This window comes from Moschus berezovskii, chromosome 8, assembly GCF_049115385.1.
Source record: "Moschus berezovskii isolate FMDL1 chromosome 8, NW_MosBer_1.0, whole genome shotgun sequence".
Lineage (NCBI taxonomy): Eukaryota > Metazoa > Chordata > Mammalia > Artiodactyla > Moschidae > Moschus > Moschus berezovskii.
This window is the reverse complement of record NC_142467.1, coordinates 102,655,670-102,675,041: the sequence shown is the minus strand read 5'-3', so window position 1 is coordinate 102,675,041 and position 19,372 is coordinate 102,655,670. Positions and strand designations below refer to the sequence as shown.

The following is a 19,372-nucleotide window of genomic DNA, read 5'->3' as shown; positions in this document are numbered from 1 at the left end:
AAAAAAAAGTATTATGAACTATAGTTATCATGCTGCACAGTGCATACCATGCACTGCTTTTTATTCTTATTTTTCTTACTGTAATAATTTAATCACTTTAATATTCCTAATGTGTCAACTCTTGCTGTAAGCAAAAGGAAAGTGAGAGTTCTTCAGCATCCTTAGTGGTGATAATTTCTTATATATATTTACTTCTGTTTAGAGTTTATCATCTGTTATTCCTTATTATTCCTTTTGGATTTCTCATTAAATCTTTTCCTAAAAGTTGCATCATCTGACCTTAATTTTTTACCATTTGTCTTATATTCTATAAGCATATTTGAATTCTTCTATCTACATTTAAGGTAAAATTATAATTTAGATACTTCTCCTTCCTCATATTGTAAATGTTCTTCTGTTATATTGTTTCACTTCGAAATCTTTGGCAATTTGATCTTGAATTAGTGGTCCATGTAATATTGTTAAATGTTTACTCTTTTGTGTCTTTTGGTCAGTTAGTTGTAGATTTTCATTCAATTTTATTATGTTCTATTGTTCAGAAAGGGGCTTCCCAGATGGTGCTAGTGATAATGATCTTGTCTGCCAATGCCGGAGAATTAAGAGATGCAGGTTCAAACCCTGGGTTGGGAAGATCCCCTGGAGGAGGGCATGGCAACTCACTCCAGTCTTCTTGCCCAGAGAATCCCATGGACAGATGGAGGCTACTGGCAAACTACAGTCCATAGGGACACATGGAGTCAGACAGGACTGAAGCAACTTAGCACATAGCACATTGCCCAGGAAACAATACACTTAACATAATTGCACTCTCACCAATATAATTTGTTCTGTAAGTTCTTAGTTTTTGAAAAATATCTTTGTAAAATTTGTTCTTAAACATACATATATACTTTTACACAGATGCATCAATATTGTCCTGAATATATCATAAATGGTTTTTATATTTTAGTGACAAATAGTCATTATGTTTAATGTTTTCTACAATTTGTCCCTCACTTGTTTCATTCTCAATAATACCTCAGGGACTTGCTTCCAATCAACCAGTATAATGTTGGTTCATTATTTTAACATCTGTATAATATCACATGGTGTGACTGTGTGGCTCACACATTTGGTGGTCTATAACATTATTTATCCATAAGTGACTATTATATCACTGCTGCAAAAATATTTCGAGAGCCTTAATTTAATACTATGCTTTTCAACCAAGGATAATTGTGTCCCCCAGGGTTTTTTGAGCAATATTTGTAGACATTATTTGCTGTCACACTGATGAGGAGTAAGTGGTGGGAAAGGATATTTATAAACATGCTGCAATTTACAGGACAGACCCCCACCCCAGAGAAGGAACAGGCAGAAAATGTCCAACAGCACAGAGATTGAGGAATTCTGAGTTTAAAACTATCTGTGTTTCTAGTACCAGTAAAAATGTAGTTCCAATGTGGATTTTTATATATGCGTCTAAAGTGGATTGCTCACTTTTACACTGGGGTCTTTAGTCCCTTTTTAAAAGATGAGTCAGAGAAGAAGCTAGTTAATTTCCTTCTAGATAGAAGGCCATTTATTCCAGTTTTTATTCAGCAATCCAGCCTTTTCCAACCAAATTGAATACAACCATCCCAAAGGATATTGTTCATACCTAAGGGGACTTAATTCCTAATCATAACACATTATAACAAAGCATCTACTATCTACCAGAAATTTCTGGGTCATTATATGTTATGTTCTCTTGAGTCAAGGTCTTTTCTAAATTATTAATTCATGGCATAAGTGTTTAATCACTCCTATTATAAATCATGTTTCAGTCAACTTTTGCTGTTTCATTCAGTTTTCTTTAATACGATTATATGAAATCATCCTTTTTATTGGTTTCATATGTTAGCCATATTTTGTCATTTCATAATTCACTCATTTTCTTAAGTGCATTTTTAAAATAAATGCAAATACATTCACATACCTTTGAGAAAATAATAAGTGAACAAGACAGTTGTCTCTGATGGTAAGGCAGATTAAGTCTCTGATGATTAGTATCTTAAATTATAGTGGCAAAGACACAGTACAGTGAAATAAATATAGTGTCCTCAGGCTTAAATCACATAAAGAAATTTATCCATAATAAGAGAATGAATTTTTTTGACCTGCTCAGGCTTTATGGAGTATGGTGTGCAAAGGCTTTTGCGTATTGGACAAAGCCCAGAACTAGAATTAAAGTGTTGGATTTATTTAAAAGTCAAAACATTAAGCCCAAGAGTAACAAACAAATTACAACCCATAAGAAAAGAGAGATAGAACTTGCCTAATTCAGTATCAGACCACACAGAGAGGTCAAATCATTTGGGAAAGCACAGGAAAGACATCTTCTACTGCTTCATATAACACATATGAAACTTTTGTTGTGTTTTGTACATTTTCATTTTTGAATTGTTAGTTTACTCTCATTGGTTATTTTTTTCTTGGAATATTAAATCTGTACAGTTTTTCACATCATATAGATATAACAGTTTCTTTCCTTGGAAAAGCGGTATGTTTCTTTCTGATTTATCCTGGGCATCAAGGAGATGTAGCTGAGGTTGGAATGTTGCCAAACCAAGGAAGCTTTCTTGGTCACATTGTCTCAGGAATGATTTGAGCTTGTTAGCTCTTCTACCTTCATTTTATTTGTCCCTCATACTTTTCATATTTCTTTACATAAGGGGAGAAAGTGACTGTAGCTAAAAGGAGCCACAACTTTATTACTCTCTCAGAAGCTTATGAACTGGAATTTCTGCATACCACTTGAACTTTGTTTAGGAGAAAATTACAGGAGTTGCAAAGTGAAGCAGGTTCGATCCCTGAGTCAGGAAGATCTCCTGGAGGAGGGCATGGCAAACCACTCCAGTGTTCTTTCCTGGAAAATTCCTTGGACAGAGGATCCTGGTGGACTACAGGATAGGAGTCAGACACAACTGAAGTGACTTTGCACAAACACACACACAGAGGAGAAAATTAATCTGATCTGACCAGCTTGAGCTATAACCACTCACGGCCGAAGGAGGGTGGTTCTGGATGAGAAATTCATGACAGTAGCTGCTCAGGAGGTGATACAGTGTCTGTGAACCTGTGCCTTGTGGAATAGGAACAGTTCTTTTTTAATCAGAGGCACCTGAGCTCATATATTAAGTTGGCATACTAAGGTGACAGTGGTCAGAACTCAATCAAAGATGGTACTAAGCAGAGGATCTGATATAATTCACAGGATGTCCTTGCAACTAAATCCATAAAGTGCTGGGAACAACATGGAAGGAAGGATTCTCTGTGGACTGAAGTGTCAGCTGTAGCAGGGAGGCCACCTTGTTCCTCAGCATTCCTGTTGTTGTTGAGTGGCTCAGTCATGTCTGACTCTTTGCGATCCCATGGACTGCAGCACACCAGGATTCCCTGTCCTTCACTATCTCCTGGAGGTTGCTCAAACTCATGTCCATTGAGTTGATAATGCCATACAATCGTCTCATCCTCTGTCGTTTGCTTCTCCTTCTGCTTTCAATCTTTCCAGCATCAGGGTCTTTTCCAGTGAGTCAGCTCTTCGCATCAGGTGGCCAAAGTATTGGAGTTTCAGTTTCAACATCAGTCTTTCCAGTGGATATTCAGTGTTGATTTCCTTTAGGATTGACTGGTTTGATCTCCTTGCCATCCAAGGGATTCTCAAGAGTCTTCTCCAACACCACAGTTCAGAAGCATTCATTCTTCAATGCTCAGCCTTTCTTATGGTCCAGCTCTCACATCCATACATGACTACTGGGAAAACAATAGTTTTGACTGTATGGAATTTTGTTGGCAAAGTGATGTCTTTACTTTTTAATACACTGAGTTTGTCATAGCATTTTTCCTGAAGAGCAAGCATCTTTTAATTTCATAGCCACAATCGCTGTCCACAGTGATTTTTGAAACACAAGAAAACAAAGTCTTTCACTGTTTCTACCTTTTCCCCATCTATTTGCCAGGAAGTGATAGGACCAGATACCACGATCTTAGTTTTTTAAAGGTTGAGTTTTAAGCCAGCCTTTTCACTCTCCTCCTTCACCTTCATCAAGAAGCTCTTTAGTTCCTCTTCACTTTCTGCCATAAGGGTGATGTCATCTGCATATCTGAGGTTATTGGTATTTTTCCTGGCAATCTTGATTCCAGCTGTGATTCATCCGTCTCTGATCACTTCTCCTTTTACTCACTCCTCTCTCCCACTGGCTTTCTGTCTGGATCTGAACGTGTGGAACCAGCATCTTCCTCAGGTCCTTTGCAGTGATTGTTCCTCTGCCTTCACTCTAGTGAGTGCCTTCTCCTAGAATCAAACTAGGTCCTTCTCTTCCTTTCTTAATGTCTCCTCAAATAAACCCTTGTTTTCAGCCCTTGTCTGAGCACTCAGAATAAAATAATGTCTCCTACTACTCTCTCCTTTACACATGTTTCTGTTTTCTTTATACATCTGTCACCTTCTAACATATTATATATTTATTTGAATATCATCTTCCACTATCCTTGGATTGTGAGAGATTTGTTTTTAAATGTGTCTCAAATGTAGAGATATTTTATCCCATATGTGTGCACATATTTATCTCTTATAGGTACTTAGAATATGTATGTTCTCAACATGTTTCTCAATAAAACAGTAAAACATGAACTGCTTGGAAATATGCTCTAATAGGACAAAAATTTTGTGTTAGTGGTGAAATGAGGTATACCCTCAAGGAGAATTTATCTATATAGAACATATTAACATCAATTTTTTGTCATCAAAATGGAGATTACAGTAGTTTAGCTATTTAAGTAATGTCAGTTTGAGTGAAAATTATCATGTTATATATATATTTTTCCCAATTGTCACATCCATCATATGGAACCAGAGAACAAGACACAGATTTTAGAATTTCTCCTTTTGGGATTCTCAGAGGAAACAGAACTGCAGCCCATCATATTTGGGATTTTCCTCTCCATGTACCTGATCACTGTTTGGAAATCTGCTCATCATCCTGGCTGTCATCTCAGACTCCCACCTCCACACCCCTATGTACTTCTTCCTCTCCAACCTGTCCTTTGTAGACATCTGCTTCACCTCTACCACCATCCCAAAGATGTTGCAAAGCACTCAGACACAGAGGAAAGTCATAACCTATGAAGGCTGCATCGTCCAGGTGTATTTTTACTACTCTTTGCAGGATTAGATGATTTTCTCCTGACTGTGATGGACTATGACCAGTATGTGGCCATCTGTCACCCCCTGCACTACACAGTCATCATGAGCCCCTGGGTCTGTGGGCTGCTCTTTCTGGTATTCTGGATCATGAGTGCCTTGTTTTCCTTGTTACACAGCTTAATGGTGTTGCAACTGTCATTCTGCTCAGACTTGGAAATCCATCACTTTTTCTGTGAAATCAAATGGCTGATCCAACTTGCCTGTTCTGACCCATTTCTCAACAATATAATTGTGTATTTTGGATCGATAATTCAAGGGAGTGCTCCCCTTACTGGTATCCTTTACTCTTACTCTAAGATGTTGTCCTCTATCTGTGGACTCTCATCAGCTAAGGGGAAGTATAAAGCATTCTCCACCTGTGCATCTCACCTCTCGGTTGTCTCCTTATTTTACTGTTCGGCCTTAGGAGTGTACCTTAGCTCTGCTGCTACCCACAGCTTACACTCAAGTGCAATTGCCTCGGTGATGTACACTGTGGTCACACCCATGCTGAACCCCTTCATCTACAGTCTGAGAAATAAAGACATAAAGAGGGCTCTAAAAAGATTCTTTGGAATGGAAGCATTTATAAAAGAGCCATTTGCCCTTGGGCTGAAGAACTGCCCATGATAGGAGGGCTCAAAGCCTCATAGGCATGTGATTCTTTGATTAGATTGTGATAATAGCAAAAGTTTCTTCAATTTATTGTCTGATATTTCCCTTTCTTTGATTTCAACTTCTCTATACAATTTTAAAAACATCTTTTATTAACTTTTCTCTTTTCTGTTATCTAAGTTTTTTCTTTTGTCACTTTTCTGCTTTCTGAAATTGATTCAAAACCTCATGTGAAACCTATATGTAAATTCACATTTATCCCATGAGACTTCACACATTTCTTAAAAATAAATTCTTCTGAAATGATACACTTTATACTGACTAATTTTTCTTTCTTTTTACTAAAAGAATAATCATGAATTTTGATACTTCTATGGGAAAAAGCTAACTTGAAAACCAAACCAATTACATAATTTCATAGGAGAGTGAAATATGAAACTACAGTCTATGATGTTTTAGGTCTTCATACCTTGGAAAGTCACTACCATAACTGCTCTTTCCAAAAATGTAGATGTTAGCAGATAGTGTATTTCATAAAAGGTCACCTGATTTTATTCCCTAACAGTGTACTAGTCTCTATTTATTAATAGCTCAGTGTCCACATTGCCTTCAGGAGTTACTGGTAAAACTGAGCATCAGATGCATGTCTCTAAATGACATCTATGTGAAACAAAGATTTCAATAAAGAGTTTGACATAATAAGACCTAGAGTCAGAGAAGACCTTAAGTATGATGTAGCAAAAATTTGTGTCAGATTATATCTTTGCAAGCGATTTTTTCATGGTGTCCATTTACTTATTGATGTATGTGATTTAGTGTCTGTTTGTAAAGGGGTTTATCATTGAGGTGAAGGATTTTTTTGGTATAATTATATTGTTCTGCTTGAAAACTTCCATTGTTACCTACAATTAAATGACTCCTTCCGTTTCTCTAGATGAAGCATTTCTCCCATTCCATTTCTGAAATAACCAATAAAAGAGCTGTGAATGAATAATATAAATACCATATTTATATGATGTACATGATATATATAATATTATATATATGATATATATCTCCAAATTATGGCTCTCTAGATTTAAATTCCCATCTAGTCCTGTGATAAAGGTACAAGTTTATCAAAAATATGCATATCCTTTTAAACTTTCTTGCTTACCTACAAGGAAACCTAAATGGAATCCTTTTTAAATAAAATTGTATGACATAAACTTGAATAATAGGGTAGTCATGAATGATATTCATATCACAACAATTGCCTTTCCTTCAGTCCTATTCACTTGGGCTATAGTATTAGTTAGCTGTTGCAACATAGCACATCATCCTAAAAGCAATGATTTAGTGTAACGAATCTTTTATCTAATGAGTTTCTGTAATGGGGAGTTGATCTGAGTTATGATTGTTTCCTCAAGGATCGACTATCAGCTGTCAGGCTCTGTTTTGTGTTTTAAAGGCTCCTCCACAATGGTGTGTGCATTTGTAGTGGTCTTCTGTCTTGAACAACTTTATGTCAATTTCTTCCTTTTATGTAAGTAGGTTAGTCTTTAGTTTATTGTGGATGGTGATTAGATGAGAGTTGGACCACAAAAAAGGCTGAACACCAAAGAATTGATGCTATCCAACTGTGGCACTGGAGAAGACTCTTGAGAGTCCCTTGGTCTGAAAGGAGATCAAACCAGTCAGTCCTATAGGAAATCAACCCTGATGATGAGGCTGAAGCAACAATACTTTGGCCACCTGATGCAATGAGTCAACTCATTGGAAAAGACCCTGATGCTGGGAAAGATTGAATGTAAAAGGAGAAGGAGGTGGCAGAGGATGAGATGGTTGGATTTCATCATTGACTCAATGGACATGAATTTGAGCAAGATCTGGGAGATGGCAAAGGACAGGGAAGCCTGCAGTGCTGCAGTCCATGAGGTTGCAAAGAGTTGGACATGACTTAACGACTGAACAACAGTTTTTGGTTTATAAGAAAAACAAACAAAACTGGATTTCTCAAATGTTAATTGCTATATTTAAATTTCGCTGTTCCTAAATCCATATATGTCACTTTCTTCCCAGTTAGAGGAGTTGTCTCTCACCAATTTCTGTGTGATTAAAATACTACCCTTAACAATGCACAGACAAAAATTTTAATTCTTAACTCCATGCATGGTTTTCCCATGGAATTCGCCAGGCAAGAATACAGGAGTGTGTTGCCATTCCCTTCTCCAAGGGATTATCCCAACCTAGAAATTGAACCTGCGTATCCTTCATTGCAGGTGGATTCTTTACCATCTGAGATATACGTTAGCAGGAGCAGCTTATGATTGGACAAATATCTATATTAGATTTCTATTGCTTCTTTAACAAATTACGACACAAGCAAGTTAAAAGAAGTACCTATCATAAAGTTCTATGAGACAAAAATCCTGAAGTCTCAATGAGCAAAAATGGAGATGTCTGCAAGACTGTGATCCTTCTGGATGCTCCAGAGAGAATGCACTCAATATGTTGTTAATATTTTACTTCTAGTGGTAACCAGCATCGCTTAACTCATGGTCCCTCCTCTGTCTTCAAATCCAGATGCCTACAATGTTAAATGTCTGACTCCAATTCTTCTTCCTTTCTCTTTCACATTTAGAAAATCTACTGTGATTATATTAGTCCAAACTGCATATCTGTGTTAACATTCTTACATCAAGATCAACTGTATTTCATCAGCTATTGTAATTAAGCCAGTTATGTAAGGTAGGATTTTCCAAAGTTCTTAGCATGTGAACATCTTTTGGAGGATCTTATTCTGCCTACTGCAAAGTCTTTTTCTTTTTTTTTATGGTGGTTTTATTTTATTTTTTTTATTTTTTAAATTTTAATTAGAGGCTAATTCTTTACAATACTGTATTGGTTTTGTCATACATTGACATGAATCCACCCCGGGTGTTATGTCACTTAAGAATATTTCTATAAAAATCAACAAAAACTTTATCACTACCTATAAAAATGAGTGAAAATCTTTCAAAATTACATACATGGAAGGGACTTCCCTGGTGGTCCAGTGGTTAAGGATCTGTGTGTCCAATGCAGGGGACACTGGGTCCTATCCCTGGTTGGGGAATTAAGGTCTCACATACCATGTGGCCAGAAAATAAAAGAAAACAAACAAACAAAAGACACCCTGAATTGTTTTCAAAATTACATACAAGGAAGATTGTGTTGAATACCTTAGTCTATGCATAACTGAATCTAACATAGGATTACTTATTTGCTACCCAAACTGTGATTCAGATGAGGACCTGAAGCATCAACACTTAGCATCTTTTAGAAATGAAGGGTCTGTGGGACCCTGATCAGACCCGCTGAAAAATAATTTGAACTTGAACTACAATCCTTGGTAATTTGTAAGAATAGTGAATTTAGAGAAATGCTACTCTGGAATAAATTTTCTCACCTTCATAGTGTTGATCTTTCAATTAAGTTCATTTGCCCAGTCACGTCTGACACTTTGTGACCCCATGGACTGCAGCACGCCAGGCTTCCCTGTCCATCACCAACTCTTAGAGGAAAACATAGGCAGAACACTTGATGACATAATTCAATCCCACTCCTAGGCATGTACCTTGAGGAAACCAAAACTGAAGAAGACACATGTGTTCCGTAGTTCCATGCAGCACTGTTTACAGTAGCTAGAACATGGAAGCAACCTAGATGTCTGTCAACCGATGAATGGATAAAGTAGTGCGGTACATATAGACAATGGAATATTACTCAGCCATAAAAAGGAGTGCATGTGAGTCAGTTCTGATGAGGTTGATGAACCTAGAATTCTACGGGCTCAAGCAAATAAAAATCCTAAGTCTAGCCCAGATACAAAGGTGGAGAGAGAGACACCTCCTCCTAATGAAAGGTGCTTCAGTGTCACATTTCAAGAGACTTGGGCACAGAGAAAGCTCCACTTAGGGCCATCTCAACAAACAGGTATAATTTCAATTCAGTAACGTTTTATTTTTCTTCCAATTTTAACAGATGAATGATCTTAGAAAACACCGATGTATATGTGTCTGTCTTTTTTTTTTCATTTATTTTTAATGATGTATCATTCATTGAGATAATGTCATATAAGTTTCATGTGTACAAACATTTCTTTTTTTACTTCTCTGTACAGGACAGAGCACTCCCAAGCAAAACTTGTTTCCACTCATCAAGATAATGTCGATCCCCTTTAAGCAATTCACCCTCCCCTCAGTTCCCTTTCCCTCATGTAGAGAACTCTATTCTCTGTATCTACATGTTAGATCTTGTTTGCTTTGGAGTGCTCATTTACTAGCTTTGTTTGTTTGTTTGTTCTATTTCACATTTGAGTGAAATCAAAGGATGTTTGTCTTCCTCTATCTGATTTATTTTACTTAGTAAAACACCCTTAAATTTCATCCATGTTGTTGCAAATGAAAGGTTTCATCTTTTTCATTCCGAGTAGTATTCCATTGTGTGTGTGTATGTATGTATATATATATATATATATATATATACTTATATACAGATATATAACATCTTTTTTATACATTCATCCATTGCTAGAAAGTGAAAGTCACTCAGTTATGTCTGAGTCTTTGCCACCCCATGGACTATACAGCCCATGGAATTCTCCAGGCCAGAATACTGGAGTGAGTAGCCTTTCCAACCCAGTGTCTCCTGTATTGCAGGCAGATTATTTACCAGCTGAGCCACAAGGGAAGTCCATACATTGATGGGCCTAGATATTTTCCTTGTATCTTGACTATTTTAAATCTTACTGTGATCAACTTAAGGGTGCATGCATCTTTAAAAACTAGTGCTTTCATGTTTGGGAATAAATACTCAGGAGTGAAATAGCTGAATCATATGATAGTTCCTAATTATTTGGGGAATCTTTACTTTGTTTTCCATTGTAGCTGTACCAATTTAAATTCACACCATCAAGGCACACATATGTGGACAATTAGCTTATAATAAGCAATATTTGATAGAGAAAAGATATTCTCTACAATAAAAAGTTTTCCCTTTTCTCCATATGATCACCAACATTATTTCTTGCCTTTTTGATAATGCCATTGTAACAGGCATGAGATAAATTCTCATTGTGGCTTTGATTTGCATTTCCTTAATAATTACAGTAAGTTCCTTTCATATTAAAATTCAAGTTGCTAACTTTTAAAATGTGACCATGTGTTCCCATATCCAGCTATGTAAGTTAGTTAACATGTCTGGCATTATCTGTAAGAGTTAGGTACCTAGGCTAACTTTGTTGGACTCACAAACACACTTTTGGAACAGAAGTCGTTTGTAAGTAGGGGACTTTTTAGAGTGATATTACATATTTCTTTCTGTGTCAGCTGGTCATCTGTGTGTCTTTTTTGAGAGCTTCCCTGGTAGCTCAACTGGTAAAGAATCCACCTGCAATGCAGGAGACTCCAGCTTGATCCCTGGGTCAGGAAGATCCCATGGAGAAGGAATAGGCTACCTACTCCAGTATTCTTGAAAAAAAAAGATCTATTAAGATTCTCTGCTCATTTTAAAATCTAGTTCTTTTGTTGCTGTTGTTATGTGAGTTATTTGTATATTTTAACATCAACTGCTTATCAGATATATCCCTTGTAAATATCTTCTTCCATTTGGTAGTTTGTCTTTTCATTTTGTTAATGATTTCCTTTTCTATACAATGCTTTCTCAGTATTATACAGTATCATTATTTATTCTTGGTTTTGTTTCCCTTGCCTAAGGAGATATATATCTAGAAAAGATATTACTAAAACCAATGTCAAAAAGCTTACTGGCTTTGTCTTCTTTTAGGTGTCCTATGGATTTAGTCCCAGAGCTTATAGGCTGTGTTTTCTTTTAATGTTTTATAAATTCAACCCCAAGGAAGTTAGAAGCAGCAGGAGAGGTGGCACCAACTCTGGCACACCAGCATCGGTTCCTGCAGCATAGGAAGGAGCAGAGGTGGCAGTGGGGCATGGGACCCCGTCCCCCAAGCTGCCTAGGTGTCCATGACCCTGTGTCCCCTGCTGCCAACCTCCATATCTGCAGTGTTAGAGCTGGCAAAGCTTACCACACTGGACATGCCACATCACCCCTACTACCCCAGCTCCACCGACTACCATCATCCTGCCCCATATGGCAGCAGAAGCTATGACTCAGAAGATCTCAGAGAAGCTACACAGAAAAGCATTACAAGCATATCAGAAAACTACCCACCCAGCGTCCCAAGCAGCACACCAGAAGCACTGACAGCATCAAGGTACCATACCCCAGAGGCACAAAAGCAATAGCTAGGGCACAGGGTAACTCCTCTGACAGAGGTCATGGAGGGTCTAAAGTGCAGATTCATAACCATAGGTGGAATTGGAAAAAAAAAAAAGCTATATCATGTCGCCACCTACTGGACAAAGATAGAAAAACATGAAAGTTCTAACCTAAATCCAGCCTGCTGAGCCCCCAGGACGTTAAAACTCAAAGTAACATTGTAAAGTAATTAGCCTCCAATTAAAATAAATAAATTTTAAAAAATAAAATAAATAAAAGTGAGCAGAAGACCTGACTAAACATTTTCCCAAAGAAAAAATATAGATGGCCAACAAGAACACACACAAAAAAAGTGTAAACATTTTTTTTAAATATCACACAAGTCAGTTATATTGAACAATTCAAACAGATTATCATATACATGTCTTCAGGTAGAGTATCCAAGAGAACATAAGTTTGAATGAATCATTCAATATAATAGATATGTGTGATAAGGAAGTGGCAAACCACTCAAGTACTTTTGCCTGGAAAATCCCATGGATGGAGGAGTGTGGTAGGCTACAGTCCACATGGTCGCAAAGAGTCAGACATGACTGAGCGACTTCACTTCACTTCAATGTTACTTTGCAAAAGATTTCATTTTCATGTTGTCCATCTATTTCGTGAACTTCCAGATGTCCAAGCTGGATTTAGAAAAGGCAGAGGAACCATAGATCAAATTGCCAACATCCATGGGATCACTGAAAAAGCAAGAGAGTTTCAGAAAAACATCTACTTCTGCTTTATAAACCATGCCAAAGTCTTTGACTGTGTAGGTCACAATAAAGTGTGGAAAATTCTTCAAGAGATCAACCTGACCTGCCTCTTGAGAAATCTATTTGCAGGTCAGGAAACAACAGTTAGAACTGGACATGGAACAACAGACTGGTCCAAATAGAGAAAGGAGTGTTTCACGGCTTTATATTTAACTTATACACAGAGCACATCATAAGAAACTCTAGGCTGGATGAAGCACAAGCTGGAATCAACATTGTCAGGAGAAATATCAATAACCTCAGATAGGCAGATGACACTACCGTCATGGCAGAAAGTGAAGAGGAACTAAAGAGCCTCTTGATGAAAGTGAAAGAGGAGAGTGAAAAAGTTGGCTTAATGCTCAACATTCAGAAAACTAAGATCATGACATCTGGTCCCATCAATTCATGGAAAATAGATCGGGAAACAGTGGAAACAGTGACAGACTTTATTTGGGGGGCTTCAAAATCACTGCAGATGATGACTTCAGCCATGAAATTAAAAGACACTTGCTCCTTGGAAGGAAAGTTATGACCAACCTGGATAGCATATTAAAAAGCAGAGACATTACTTTACTAACAAAGGTACAGCTATGTCAAAGCTATGGTTTTTCCAGTAGTCATGTATGGATGTGAGAGTTGGACTATAAAGAAAGCTGAGGGCCAAAGAATTGATGCTTTTGAATTATGGTTTGGAGAAGACTCTTGAGAGTCCCTTGGACAGCAAGGAGATCCAACAAGTTCATTCTCAAGGAAATCAATCCTGAATATTCATTGGAAGGACTGATACTAAAGCTGAAACTCCAGTACTTTGGCCATCTGATGTAAAGAACTAACTCATTTGAAAAGACTGATGCTGGGAAAGATTGAAGGCAGGAGAAGAAGGGGATGACAGAGGATGGTTGGATGGCATCACTGACTCAATGGACATGCGTTTGAGTGAACTCCGGGAGTTGGTGATGGCCAGGGAAGCCTGCAGTTCATGGGGTCGCAAAGAGTCAGACATGACTGAGCGACTGAACTGAACTGAACTTGATGCCTCAGGGGCTTCCCAGCTGACATTAGTGGTAAAGAACCCCTGGCTGCCAATGCAGGAGACTCAAGCTATGGCTTTTGATCCCTGGGTCAGGAAGATGCCCTGGAGGAGGAAATGGCAACTCACCCCAGTATTCTTGCCTGGAGAATCCCATGGACAGAGGAGCCTGGCAGGCTACAGTCAGAAAGGTCACAAAGAGACATAACTGAGCAAAGCATGGACACACATGATAGGTATTGTGGAAACAAAACTGAATAAGCAATAGAATCCTAAATAGACGAATAAAATACAGTGACAACTAGCAAGATACAGTGTATGTCAACGTCCGAAATATCAGAAAGAGCAGCTAAGGTGGTGATGCAAAGGAATGATGTACACAGACATACAGTCAGTGGTCTGAAATTTTCCTTGTTATAAACACACAGATAGCCGTGAATGTCTTCAGTAGTTTTCCCTGAATTGGAGCAGTACAACTCATGACTATTCTTTATTAAAATAACTCTTGGATAAGGGGGAAATCACTAAGCTTAATCAAATGGGTTACATAAATTGTATGAAAGAGGTGAGGTCAAATAAATGGAAATTTCAAGAAATTAAGGAAGGAGCAACATCTTCTTCCACAGTCTGATCTCAAAAATTGCAAGTTCTGCCTGTGAGGTTTTACATCTTTTAGTCAGGCTCCCTTCTTCAGCTTAGAACAAATGGTCTTTTAATCATTGTCCTCCTAAAGAATGCTTTCAGAGCGGCCTTTCCTCAGTTCCTCAGACTGTAGATGAAGGGGTTCAGCAAGGGGGTGACCACAGTGTACATCACTGAGGCTGTTGCACTTGAGTGTGAGCTTTGGGTAGTAGCAGAGCTAAGGTACACTCTTAAGCATGTACAATAAAATAAGGAGACAACCGAGAGGTGAGATGCACAGGTGGAGAATGCTTTATACTTCCCCCGAGCTGATGAGATTTCACATATGGAGGAAACTATCCTAGAGTAAGAGTAAAGGATACCAGCTAAGGGAGCACCTCCCAGCAGGACAGTTGCAAAATAAATCACCATCTCATTAAGAAAGATGTCAGAAAAGGCAAGTTGGACCAACTGTTCGAGTTCACAGAAATAGTGAGGGATTATCACCTCTCTGCCAAAGGACAAACTCAACACCATTAAAGTTTGCAAGAAGGAATGCAGGGCACTGATGACCCAGGACACCAGCACCAGCGCTCCACAGAGCCGGGGCTCATGATGACCGTGTAGAGCAGGGGGTGGCAGATGGCCATGAAGCGGTCATGGGCCATCACAGTCAGGAGGAAGTCATCCAACCCTACAAACAGTGCAAAAAAATACACCTGGGCAATGCAACCTTCATAGGTGATAACTTTGTTCTGGGTCTGGATGTCCCACAGCATCTTTGGGATGGTGGTGGATGTGAAGCAGATGTCTACAAAGGACAGGTTGGAGAGGAAGAAGTACATGGGTGTGTGGAGGTGGGCGTCTGCACTGACGGCCAGGATGATGAGGAGATTTCCAATTACAGTGATTAGGTACGTGGAGAGGAAGGCCCCAAATATGATGGGCTGCAGTTCAGATACCTCTGAAAATCCCAGAAGAAGAAAACCTGAAACATGCGTTAGGATCCTTGGTACCATGTGGTGGAGGTGACATAAAGGAAAGGGGAAAATATGTCTAATTTTCACAAAAATGACATTGCTCACATCATTGAAAAACTGCTATTTCTATTTTGCCTAATTATATTTAAATATATTTGCTTAACTAAGTTCTCCTTTGTTTATGGATTTGCGCCCCACCCTGCTTATTTAACTTATATGCAGAGTACATCATGAGAAATGCTGGGCTGAAAGAAGCACAAGCTGGAATCAGGATTGCCGGGAGAAATATCAATAATCTCAGATATGCAGATGACACCACCCTTATGGCAGAAAGCGAAGAGGAACTAAAAAGCCTCTTGATGAAAGTGAAAGAGGAGAGCGAAAAAGTTGACTTAAAGCTCAACATTCAGAAAACTAAGATCATGGCATCTGGTCCCATCACTTCATGGGAAACAGATGGGGAAACAGTGGAAACAGTGTCAGACGTCTAGTCAAGGCTATGGTTTTTCCAGTAGTCATGTATGGTTGTGAGAGTTGGACTGTGAAGAAAGCTGAGCACCGAAGTATTGATGCTTTTGAACAGTGGTGTTGGAGAAGACTCTTGAGAGTCCCTTGGACTGCAAGGAGATCCAACCAGGAGCATATGGGGAAGAGGAAGGTGGGAGGGGGGTTCAAGAAAGGGAACACATGTACACCCGGGGTGGATTCGTGTCAATGTATGGCAAAACCAACCAATATATTAATGTAAGGTAATTTGCCTCCAATAAAATTAAAAAATTAAAAAATTTAAAATAAAATAAAGGAGATCAGACCTGGGTGTTCATTGGAAGGACTGATGCTGAAGCTGAAACTCCAATACTTTGGCCACCTCATATGAAGAGTTGACTCACTGGAAAAGACCCTGATTCTTGGAGGGATTGGGGGCAGGAGAAGAAGGGGACAACAGAGGATGAGATGCGTGGATGACATCACCGATTCGATGGACATGAGTTTGGGTAAACTCCGGGAGTTGGTGACGGACAGGGAGGCCTGGTGTGCTGAAATTCATGGGGTCACAAAGAGTCGGACACGACTGAGAGACTGAACTGAACTGACTGAGGGAATTTCTGTGTCATCTGGAATTCACAAGATTGTCCCAGTTGCTGCTTTTTCCCCGGGATGTCATCTATTCCGCAGAAGAAATACTTTCATTCATTTGGGGATTATAAACTGAGTGATGATCATGTTCCAGGTGTGTCTTGGCTATGAGTATAGGGCTCTAAAACACAAAATCTCTAAGAATCCAGTCACAAAGTAAACATAAGCAAGTCATATATGTGTGTGTGTATGTGTGTGTGCTCAGTGACTTCTTTCCCATTCTATGCACTGTAGCCCGCCAGGCTCTTCTGTCCATGAGGTTTTCCAGGCAAGAATATTGGAGTGGGTTGTCATGCCCTCCGCTGGGGATCTTTCCCACCCAGAGATAGAACCCCGGTCTCCTGAGTCTCCTACATTGCAGGTGGGTTCTTTACTGCTGAGCTACCAGGGAAGTCCATATATATGTGAATATATATTAAATATATACATATATATATAACTTATAGGTTATATATAACTTTTTAATGGTGACTGTTGCTATGAAGAAAACTGAAAGGTTTTAGGGAAAGAGTAGAGAAGACATGCTATTTTTTAGATTCAAGAATGAAAGACTAGGAGCCATGAACATATCAGGTGAAGTGTATGCTTAGCAGGGAGAATAGCCTGTGCAAATGCACTGAGGAAAGTGTTTGTTTAAGGTGTTCAAGAGAAAAAAGGAAGCCAATGTGGGGAGGGTGTAGGGCAAGAGGGAGTGAGGAGAGATGCTGTCAGAGGACGCTGAGGGACAAGGTGACCTCTGTGGTGGTGCTGAAACTTCAAATCATAAGACTTTCATCCACCTCATGTAACTAGTACTTTATGAAATTGTTGCCGAGATATCCAATGTGTTTAAATGGATCCCTTTTGTTGACTGAGTTCTGACCTCTGTGTATGAGTCACCTTGCTGTGTTCAGCTGCTTCAGTCATGTCCAACTCTTTATGACCCCATGGACTGCAGCCTGCCAGGCTCCTCTGTTCATGGGATTTTCCAGTCAAGAATACTGGAATGGGTTGCCATGCCCTCCTTCAGGGGATCTTCCCAACCCAGGGACTGGACCCAGGTCTCCCACATTGCAGGCAGATTCTTAGAGTCACCTTGGAATATATGAACTCAGCACCACCTCTGTGAGGACTTCTCATACTCCACCAGGCACCACACACACACACACATGCACAGGCGCACACACACACACATGCACACATGTGCACGCACACACACACACACAGGCGTGCACACACACACATATACAGTAAACACTGACCACCTAAGCTTTGTTACTTCTATGTTTTTCACCCCTCATCCCTGACTACCTTGATTAAGTTAGAGTTTGATACAACCCCCATTGATAAGATCAGGTTATGTAAAATGGTATCCAAAAATTGCAGTTTGTAAATATTCTTGGTACCAATATACTTGGGATTCAATTTTGGTATGGCCATTTTACACTTGTATTAAAGATCATTAAAATGTAGTTGAATGTGAACCTATGGGTTGCCAGGGGGAAAGATGAGGGGAAGGGACAGTTAGAGAGTTTGGGATCGACATGAACACAATGCTATATTTAAAGTGGATAACCAACAAAGTCCTGCTGTATAACACAGGGAACTCTGCTCAGTGTTATGTCTCAGTCTGGATGGAATGGGAGTTTGGAGGAGAATGGATATATGTATAAGTATGGCTGAGTCCCTTTGCTGTTCACCTGAAACTGTCACAACATTGTTAATTGGATATACTCCAATATAAAATAAAAAGCTTGTTCAATGAATGTACATGTCTATATATGTATCTTGTCTCAAAACTTGAACTTTAAGGTATATGTATACATCAAGAGACAGAGAGGGATTGGGGAGGGGGTAGAGAGAGAGAGAAATGGACACAAGAGGGAATAAAGACCTAACAAACTCAAATGTCTCCTGAGAGACTGTGGTAAAGAGCTTTCTTTGGTTCTGGTGACATTTCATGTGCTGTTTATTACCCACCCCACCCCCGGATGTCCAGGAAAAATAATAACAAATCAAAAATATATTTATTCAAATGATAAAATAGTGCTATCATTATGATTTGAAACATTTGCAGATTGGATAGCCCAACAGAAAGTGAGCAAGAGGACTGAGTCAACATTTCACAAACTGATATATAGAAGGCAGAATGAAATATGCATTGAATATTGACCTTCTTTAATATCAGGCAGCAATATTTATTTTTCTGGGGCTGCTTAATAACTATTTGACTAATTAGTCTTATAGGTCTGACAACAGACAAGGCAAGACTCTCCCTTTTCATATGGGGCATCATCTCTTTGTTATGCTTGGGTTTTGATAGCTTTTCCCATAAGTCATATGGGCACACTTTAGTCCTAGTTCTGCTCTTCATCCAACAACTAATGATCTGTATGGTCCATCCACATTAAACCTACCCACAGTGTAACAATTCTATTCTTATCACTGAGTAACGTCCTTCGTAATAGTCATCTGAGGACATTGAATTACACACACGTTTCTTTCATTGTACTCTGTCTTCCTAATCATAATGCAAGATCCAAAACAGGAAGTAAATTCACCTGTTTTGCTCACCCTTGCATTGTAATGAAGTGTGTGAATAGATGTACAATTGTACCAAAAGTAATTTAGAAAAATGAAAAGCCAGGTTGAGTAATACTCCATTGTGTATATGTACCACAGCTTTCTTATCCATTTGTCTGCAGATGGACATCTAGGTTGCTTCCATGTCCTGGCTATTATAAAC

The 19,372-nt window shown here is 38.8% G+C and overlaps 2 pseudogenes; one reads left to right on the top strand and one right to left on the bottom strand.

Moving 5' to 3' along the window:
- Positions 1-4,867: 4,867 nt before the first annotated feature.
- On the top strand, positions 4,868-5,836 carry LOC129559210 (olfactory receptor-like protein OLF4; annotated as a pseudogene).
- Positions 5,837-14,599: 8,763 nt separating this feature from the next.
- On the bottom strand, positions 14,600-15,549 carry LOC148777165 (olfactory receptor-like protein OLF4; annotated as a pseudogene).
- Positions 15,550-19,372: the final 3,823 nt, after the last annotated feature.